The sequence below is a fragment of the Aptenodytes forsteri genome, unplaced genomic scaffold (assembly GCF_000699145.1).
Source record: "Aptenodytes forsteri isolate BGI_AS27 unplaced genomic scaffold, ASM69914v1 Scaffold208, whole genome shotgun sequence".
In the NCBI taxonomy this organism is placed as follows: Eukaryota; Metazoa; Chordata; class Aves; order Sphenisciformes; family Spheniscidae; genus Aptenodytes; species Aptenodytes forsteri.
In genome coordinates, this window is record NW_008794963.1 from 613,976 (window position 1) to 622,696 (window position 8,721).

Genomic DNA, 8,721 nt, shown 5'->3' on the forward strand with positions numbered 1-8,721 from the left:
GTTTGCAACCAGTTTTTTTTTACCATTTTTCTTGTTTGGGGAAAGATAGAAAAGATTTTATATCTTGTTAAAGCTGCCAACTAGACAGCACTGAGTTCCACCAACGCCCGGTCCATCCCACCGCAATTACAGCAAATTGTCTATGTGGGACCTCCTCCTCCGCTGAACTGCTGTTCTGTGCCTCCGAAGAAGACTGAAAACCTTACGATCACTCCCAGCGACCCGCAGGGAAAGCTATGTCACAGCTCAGTCTGACAGCTCAAGCCTGCACATACAGCTGACAATTACTGTTATTAAGCATCCCGGCATGCTGACCTATTCTTGGAAATATGATTGTCATCTAAATAATTACCCATTTGGGATAAAAAAAAATGCGCATTCCTCCAGCCCCTGTGACTTGACTTGACAGAGTCCTTTAAACCCTAGTCACCTGAGCTGCTAAACAGTCTAAATAGCAGAAATTAGGTAATAGTTCAGTCATCTGCCGCTGTTTTTCAGTATTTTGAGTCCATGCGTTTAGGGCAGCCAAAGGTCTACACAACTTTCCAACTCAAACATTGCAGCCTGACGTGTAGATCTGGTAGCACTGTCTGCCGTATCCACGTGAAGCTGGATGGACCCAGCTAGTAACAACAGAGGGTGCCAAAAGGTGTATCGGGAAACAAGGCGATGCACTCGGCTGGTAACAAACCTTCTTTGGATGTTACTCAGGCTGTAAAGGGAAGAATTCAAACATCAGATAGTGCCAGGCTGAAGACAACTTAGGCAGTGAGGACTTGCCACTTTTTTCCTGCTCTTCTTCCTCTGGACAGAAATGCCTTATGATGCATGTTTAATTACACTGCTGTGCAGTTTTCCTTCTGTGAAAATCCTGCCTTGTCCGGTGGGTAGGATGCTCTGCCCTGAGCAGGGCTGGTCATGACTGAACCACCCAGAGGATATGTCACTAGTTGAATTCAGTGCCATAGCACAAGCCACGGTGCATGGCACATCACAGTGGTTTTCTACGCTTGGCCTCGTTGCCTCTAGGCTCCTTTGAAGATAAATGAAATGAGGAAAGAAATAAATGAGGACTGAGCAAGACAGCACATCAGTTACTAACAAGGCTTACATTAAATAGAGGCAGAAAATTAAGAGGGCATAACATATTTTCTTCTATTATTTTTATTAATTTCCCATACTTACTGTGACCTTTTGAGAAGCTTGGTAATGCTCCAGTTTTATTTTTCTTCATTTTGAAAATATTATCATCCTCACTGGTTATTTTCTTTTTTTAATTTTCCCTAGATAAAAGAAAGAATCAAATTAGTTTAGTATGAGAAAAACCACCGCAAACGTTGAAGCTCATTGTCAAGTGCAGAAGTATTTGTGTACCAATACTAGAGACAACTACAACTCTTTGTTAATCTTGCCTATTTAATAAGTAGTAAGTGCAAAAATATTGCATGGAGTCTATTTGTGTTCTACGGACTTTTTTTCAGGTAACCTAGTAAATTTATGTGTTGTGTTTAAGAACAAATAACCTCCAATAATGACCTTTTATCTGTCTATTTTTATTTTCATAATAATGCTTAGAGACTGCAAGCCTCAGTCCATTGAAATAGGAGCCGTTCAAAGACACAGAGGAATACGCTGACCGTTTAAAAGATAAAAAAGAAAAAAAAATATTCAGGCATAATACGGGTTATGCAAAGTCACGTAACATGTCACTGGTAGCATAAGAAATGGAATACAGTTTTTCTCAAGTCCAGTTAAAGGGCTGTTTGCTAAACCAAGTTTCTTCCTTACAGCTGAAAGAAAAGAAAAGCCTGGGATCATTTCTCTCGCACATGGCCCAGCCCCGTACCCCACCATGGCCTGAGCACAGTTTTCAGATGCTATGCAAAGAGTATAATAATCTAAGTAGACAGAAGTTAAAGTCATATTATATATCTAAACCTTTGGATGGTAAAATCTTACTTGAGAGTGGCTGAAAACAATGAAAAGCCCAGCTACTGCCCGTTTTGATACTGAGTAAGACAGTAAAAGAGAACAATACAAATCTGCTTTAACAAGTTTGCAGAATTTTTGTCATTTCAAATAATTTTTGAAGGATCTGGCTATGGTCTATGGCTAACTTAAAATATCTGAATTTCTAAAGATGTCAGATATTGAAGATGGCCATGGTGGGAAGGAGAAAGTAAATTGCGACTAAAGCTTTCTGAGATTGCTTTCTGTGCCTTTGTATTAATGTCTCTTTTCCTGTGCTACTGAAATACATTAATTTCTCTTCTGCTACTTGGCACGTATATTGAATAAAAATAGAAGGAAAAGTGCTTATTCTTACATTTCCCAGATCTGCTACATTAGAAAGAGGTACAGTAAGATAACACGAGACCTGGCTTATTTTTTAAAACTGTAATACAGAGAGGTGCATAGGAGCCGCATATACAGTGTACACAAAATCCTCTCATGATTTTCATTTGCAGAGGTATCCTGTGCTGCAAGATTAAGTCTATAACAAGATAAAATTTTATATCGTACATAGTCGGAAAAATGTAATTATTATTATTTTGTATAGTATGAAATACAGTATATAATAATTAGCACCAGTTATAAAAGTAACTAACTATAGGTTTGCATATGTGGTTTCAGGTAAGGTAATGCAACATAATCTAATATCATATCTATGATACAGTATCCAGGATAGTATTTGAGAGCATATTTTGACAGATCGGCAAGGCTTTTGAAAACACTTCTCACTTCTGTCCTTTATGCCGTGCTACAACCTAGTGCAGACTTCTGACTCAAGGTAGGATTGTAACTTGGCATTGATATACACAACCATGTGATAACCTCTGGAACTGTTAGTATGTTGGGAAGTTTAATTTTTTTTTTCTTTTAATATAAGTGTCTGTCATTTATTCATATGGGAAAGTATACAAGCACCACAAAAATGGGAACGTCATGCAGTTCCATATTTATCTGTACTTGGGAAAGGGCCGATTTCTCTCCATACAGCAGAAATTAGATAGTAGGTCTACAGAGCACAGGAATTAAATATGAACCTCTGATGTGCAGAAGAATTTTATCTCTAGTCCCGTCAACACTGCTTATCCTTTATGGTTGTGTGATAAGTCACCCTCCCACTGGCAAAACACAGACAAAGAACATCATGTTATTCAATGATGACTTAGGAGGTTGGCAGCAGCTAATGCTGCAGAAAGTGGTTGTTCCTTCCAACCCACTCCTTCCCACCTGCGGGACACGAGAGCAGCAAGAAGGGTCATGCTCGCTGCACTGACAGCCTCTGCTTGTTGCCACCCTCTGTTCCCAAAAGTGATGGGTAGCATTTGGCCAGCGACTCGACAAGTCTATTTTGGGTAACTTTTTATCCTGTATATTCTATTCCTGTCACTACAGAGCACTCGTGCAAATGTATGTATGGAGGCTGCTATTACAAAGCTGCAATTTACTGGATTGCATCTATTTTACTACAGTAGATTGTGACAGACAAATTATCATGGTAAAGATGTCTTCATTTACACAAAGGGAGACCTCTTCTGTTATTCCTAACTGAAATTGTGATTCTTGTAAAGCTTATTCTTGTTATCATCTTTTCCTGATTGCACATCTGTCATTTCTTTTACAGTCTTGGTGCTATTTCTAGTTAACCTTATTTTTAGAATAATGGAGGAATTTTCAGTCTCAATTCAGAAGCAGTTCACACTGGAAAATGTAATCTTGATTGGCAGGAAAATTGTTTATGGGTTTTAAATTCCTTTCCAGCCCAGCTCTGTATCAGTGTATTACCATAACTGCTAAGCACTTTCTTGGTCATCCTGAAGACACCAGCTGCTTTCAAAAATCTTAATTTAATATATTTATCTCCTCTTAATCACATTACATATACTCAAGATTCCTTCCTTTATTATTTGTCAGAGGTTGCTACTCAATAAATAACTATATCTAGATCCCTTCCTTCTGTAAAATCATTCCATTTGTTTACTAATGTCAGTCAAATGGTATCGTACTAGTAGCTTTTAAATAACCTCTTAATTCCTTTTTTCTACTTTCTTTTCTATTCATCAATGGATAAATATTATGGAGATAATTAGATACTTCTAAATTTGTAGACACTTCTAAATGTTGGCTTCATATACGATTTTCATTTGATCTCTAATTTAACTTCTGAGGGTGGGGGGTTGGGGGAGACAACAGGGAAAAAGTGGACTTACACTTTTATTTGAGCATTTTTTTCAGTTTCGATTGGAGTTACTTTTTAGCCAGAAACACGTCTGAGTCTTTGGTCATGAAACTAAGCAGTATCAGGCTTAGTCAATGCCTAGATAAGAGACATCCAAGAAAAACAGGCAAAGATCTAAAGTTACTTCTGGTGCTTCAGTAGATGGCACCCTGTGCTCTGAGGAAGAATGGAGCTGCTGTACCCTCCTGGTACCAGATGGAGACTAAGTACAAAGAAGCAAGCTTAAAACTGAAGTCAAGGTTGTGACAGCTGTTGATCATGAGCTATCCCATGACTCGTATCACAAGAACAGCAGCATCTTGGTCGAACTCCAGTTTGGATAATTAATGGTGTGACTTGAATTCCTTTTACCATTTTAGTCTCAATGACCAGCCTTCTTCATTTTCAAACAGAACTCATTTCATGCAACATGTTCATTAAAGCGTTGCTCCATTTCAGGAGTGGATGAAGTGATTAACATGAAGAATTCCATGATTTGTCCAGGAGAATAAAAAAGAGTAACAAGGGCTGTTACTTTAACTGTTTTTATGTGAGCATCGATCTCTAGTTCAGGTAAGTAGCAGTTTTGCTGATGATTCATGACAATATTGCAAATCGTATTGCAAAGACTGTTCCACATAGATATGGATTGTGTGGCATGGTGCTGCTTTTTAAACTTAACTGCATTTGTTAACATAGTGCTCAAATGCGATCAAGACTAGTCATATTTAACTGGTGATCTTTGAATCACCAGCACTTCGGAAGTAAACATTTGAAATCAGACTGGGGGAGTGATAATGCTGGTGATGGCCTGTCTCCAAGATAAGCTTTACTACTGGGAGCTGCCAAAAGAGATGTTGCTGCTGAAAGAATGTGGAGATGTTGGAAATATGATTGTACGAAATTCTTCAAGATTGTTGGGTGCCTCGAGCTTGGCTCCGCTATGGCTCAGGGTTCTGCGAGACTTCTGTGAGTTAGGAAACCTCCACATAACTGGATGGGAAAGAAAAGAAGTTGAGGGGGGATGAGTTTACTGTAGATACCCAGAAATTAAACTGTTTGCATCTAAATATTAGCTGCACCTGCAGAACCTCTTTAACTGATTCTTTTAATAAAGAAAGAATTTAGTTTTACAGATATGGAGTCCTACTGTGTGTCTCTCAGAATGTGATGCAAGGGTGGCAACAGCTAGTCTAATCACAGCCACCAATAAAGAGGAAACTGTAATTGACTGCAAAACATAGTAGTAATGAGAAACCAGACAAATTAGAAGCCTGGAGGGACTCCAGCTGCTAGAAAGCAGAATTTCCCACTGTAAGAATAAAAATAACAGAAATATTTGTTTTTTTGTCTGTATCTAGGTCTTATCAGTACAGATTGAAAATGGAAAAGTGGAAACATACATTCTTCTGCCATTGATGGAAAAGATGTGGGAAGCATGCCAATAGTATTGTGATCTTCAGCAGAAGAGTAATTTACAGCTTTTTGATAGAAAACCCAATATCCTCCTGGGAAAGGTCAAAACAGAGCGAGGAGCTACTTATCCTTATCGATTGACCAATCTTAAGATTGTTGGGAAAAGATGCAGGATGTAAAACAAGGAGAAAGAATGCAAAATGGTGCAATTAAGGTAACAACTGTATAGAAAAAAGCCCTTTACCGGTACTACAAACAAGTTTCAAGGTCCATACAATTGAAAAAGGTGCAATGAAATAAGTGTACTTAATGCCATTGCAGCATCTTTATAAGTAGTTCTCCTAATGAAGAGCTAATAAATATGGAGTCTTTGCACATGGTTACTCAGCACATAATGCATGGAACATGATTCCTGTGATCTTTTTATCTGGGGAAAAAAAACCACTTAGTTGCTCCAGTGTATCTCTGCAAAAGCTATTTTGATGTGCATCAGCTTTGGGAGCGAATGACACAATTTTCTTGTGATCTTGCTATCAGGTTCCTCACTTAAGTTATAATACTTTGCTCTCTCCCTGTAGAGCTGGAAGACCTTGCATCGTGCTCCTATTTAATGTGCATACAACAGTATGGAGAGCTTCCACTTCCCTTATTTCCTGCAGGCAGCTATTGCAATTCCATCTCTGCCTTCCTTCCATAACCCCTCCCAGATGACTTGCTATATCATTTGAGGTCTCTAGTATGCTATCTATTACAGATCACAAAAAACCCCAATAACCTTATGTAAGAAATTTATAATATCTGTTCTCCGGTATGTCCTTAGCATCTAACAGCGATCAGACATGGCATCATCTCTGGGCACATTACTAGAACAGATGGCAAAGCAAGAATGAATACAATTCTCCAACATATTTTTGAGAGCATGCTATTAGAAGTTCAGGAGTTTGGAGTTCAAAGGCACTGATTTAGGATTTCCAAGGACATGGAAAATTCAGTTCTGCCACAGATTCAACTCCTAAAAGCAGCTTTCCTCCTCCTCAACCCCCCCCCAAAAAAAACAAGAAGGAATAATGTCATTTGTTTCTTTAAGTATCACTTTCTTATAAGTATGGAAAAGGATTTTTTTGAAATGTTTAATAAGATGAATGGAAATACACATCAGCTTTGTTTATTTATTGCTTTGGTTTTGAGGAAACTGCTGGGTTTTCTTTTTTCTCCCGCATGATACACAGCAAAGGTATAGAGAGCTCTGGCAGGTGCTTATTAATAGGTTTTATAAATCTAGATATAAAACTTTATGAAGTAGTTTGAGAGAAGGATTGAAAGATGGCTGATGATAAGTACCGACACTGGTTTGAAACGTTTGAAGTAGTGCTTTTGTACTCACAGCCCCATAATTATAATGTGCAGCTTTATGAGTCCTTTGACCTATTCTCTTCATTTACCAAGCGCTGTATCCTCCATATGTTCTGCACCTTTTCAAATAATTCAGTTGTGCTTGTTGTCTAATCATTTGTTGTCTAACTCCATCTCATCCCTCTCCACAGTTCAGTCATAAATCATTCCATGTAGAGGGTGTTCACTCCAACACGCTGCAAGAGCAAGCAAAAGTCTGTTGCCAAACTCATCAACTACTTAATCAGCTCTTCGTTTGCACATGTTGAACATAGTATGATAGTTTTCTTTGGAGTGTGTGCAGCAATGTCTCTGCATGTCAATCAGAATATTTGTGTGGCCCACTTGCTTTGGGACTGCACTGCAGAGTTTTGGAGTTTGTCTATTTTGTTAATCTCTTTTAACCATTTCCTTGACCCAGTACTCATGTTTTTCCACTCCAGGTCCTTACCCTGTTTTACCTCTTGCTTTTGTCCTCCACATGCACGATTCCTTGATTCTCCCTGGCTTCTCACTCAGCTTATCCCAATTTTCTCTTGCAGCCTTGCTTCTTGCCAGAGCTATCTCCCAACTCCACCTATCTGTGATAGGGAACAGTGATTCCCTGTCTTCTTCTCTGACTAGTCCTAGTCCCATTGTTCATCCCCTATTTTAAAATTCATAGAATCATAGAATGGTTTGGGTTGGAAGGGACCTTTAGAGATCATCTAGTCCAACCCCACCTGCAATGAGCAGGGACATCTTCAACCAAATCAGGTTGCTCAGAGCCCCGTCCAACCTGACCTTGAATGTTTCCAGGGATGGGGCATCTACAGCCTTTCTGGGCAACCTGTTCCAGTGTTTCACCACCCTCAGTGTAAAAAATTTCTTCCTTAGTCCAACCTGACCTTGAATGTTTCCAGGGATGGGGCATCTACAGCCTTTCTGGGCAACCGGTTCCAGTTTCACCACACTCGTAAAAAATTTCTTCCTTATATCTAGTCTGAATCTACCCTCTTTTAGTTTCAAACCTTTACCCCTTGTCTTATCGCAACAGGCCCTGCTAAAAGTCTGTCCCCCTAAATTCCCTCCCTTTGTCAAACACGCCTCCTCCAATTCCCTCTTCCGTTTTCTGTACTAGCTCCACACCTTCCTTCCTTGTCACAGCCATGGGCTCTCTCCAACCATCATGTCTCTAGGCCAACGTTCCTTTCGCAGCTCTCAGTCAGAGGTTTCCCTTTTCCTTCCCTGTGTTTGGGTCTCCAGACTCCTTTTCTGAATCTTCTGCTTGTCTTTTCCTTGTCCTTAGGGCATTTAAGTTAGGCAGATTCCTTTCTTCCCTCCCTGGGTACCCAGCAGATGAGAGCACTAGAAGTAGGCGCCAGTACTCAGCCCTGTGGAGTGTAACAGCAGCCCAGTGTTGGGATTAGAGTATGGGTCTTGCTTGGTGCTTCAGCCCTGGCCAGACTGTGCTCCACCAGCCTGCGGGATCAGTCGTACCCAGCTGGAGCAGCACCAGGGCTGTTGCCGCAGTCGCGCATGCTGACAAGCAACATGGAAAAAAATGAATCTGACAATAAAAATTTTCTGGTAAACGTACTATCTGCCATGTCCATACTAAAGGTGTGTCCTGGTTTTGGCTGGGATAGAGTTAGTTTTCTTCCTAGTAGCTGGTACAGTGCTGTGTTTTGGATTTAGGATGAGAACAA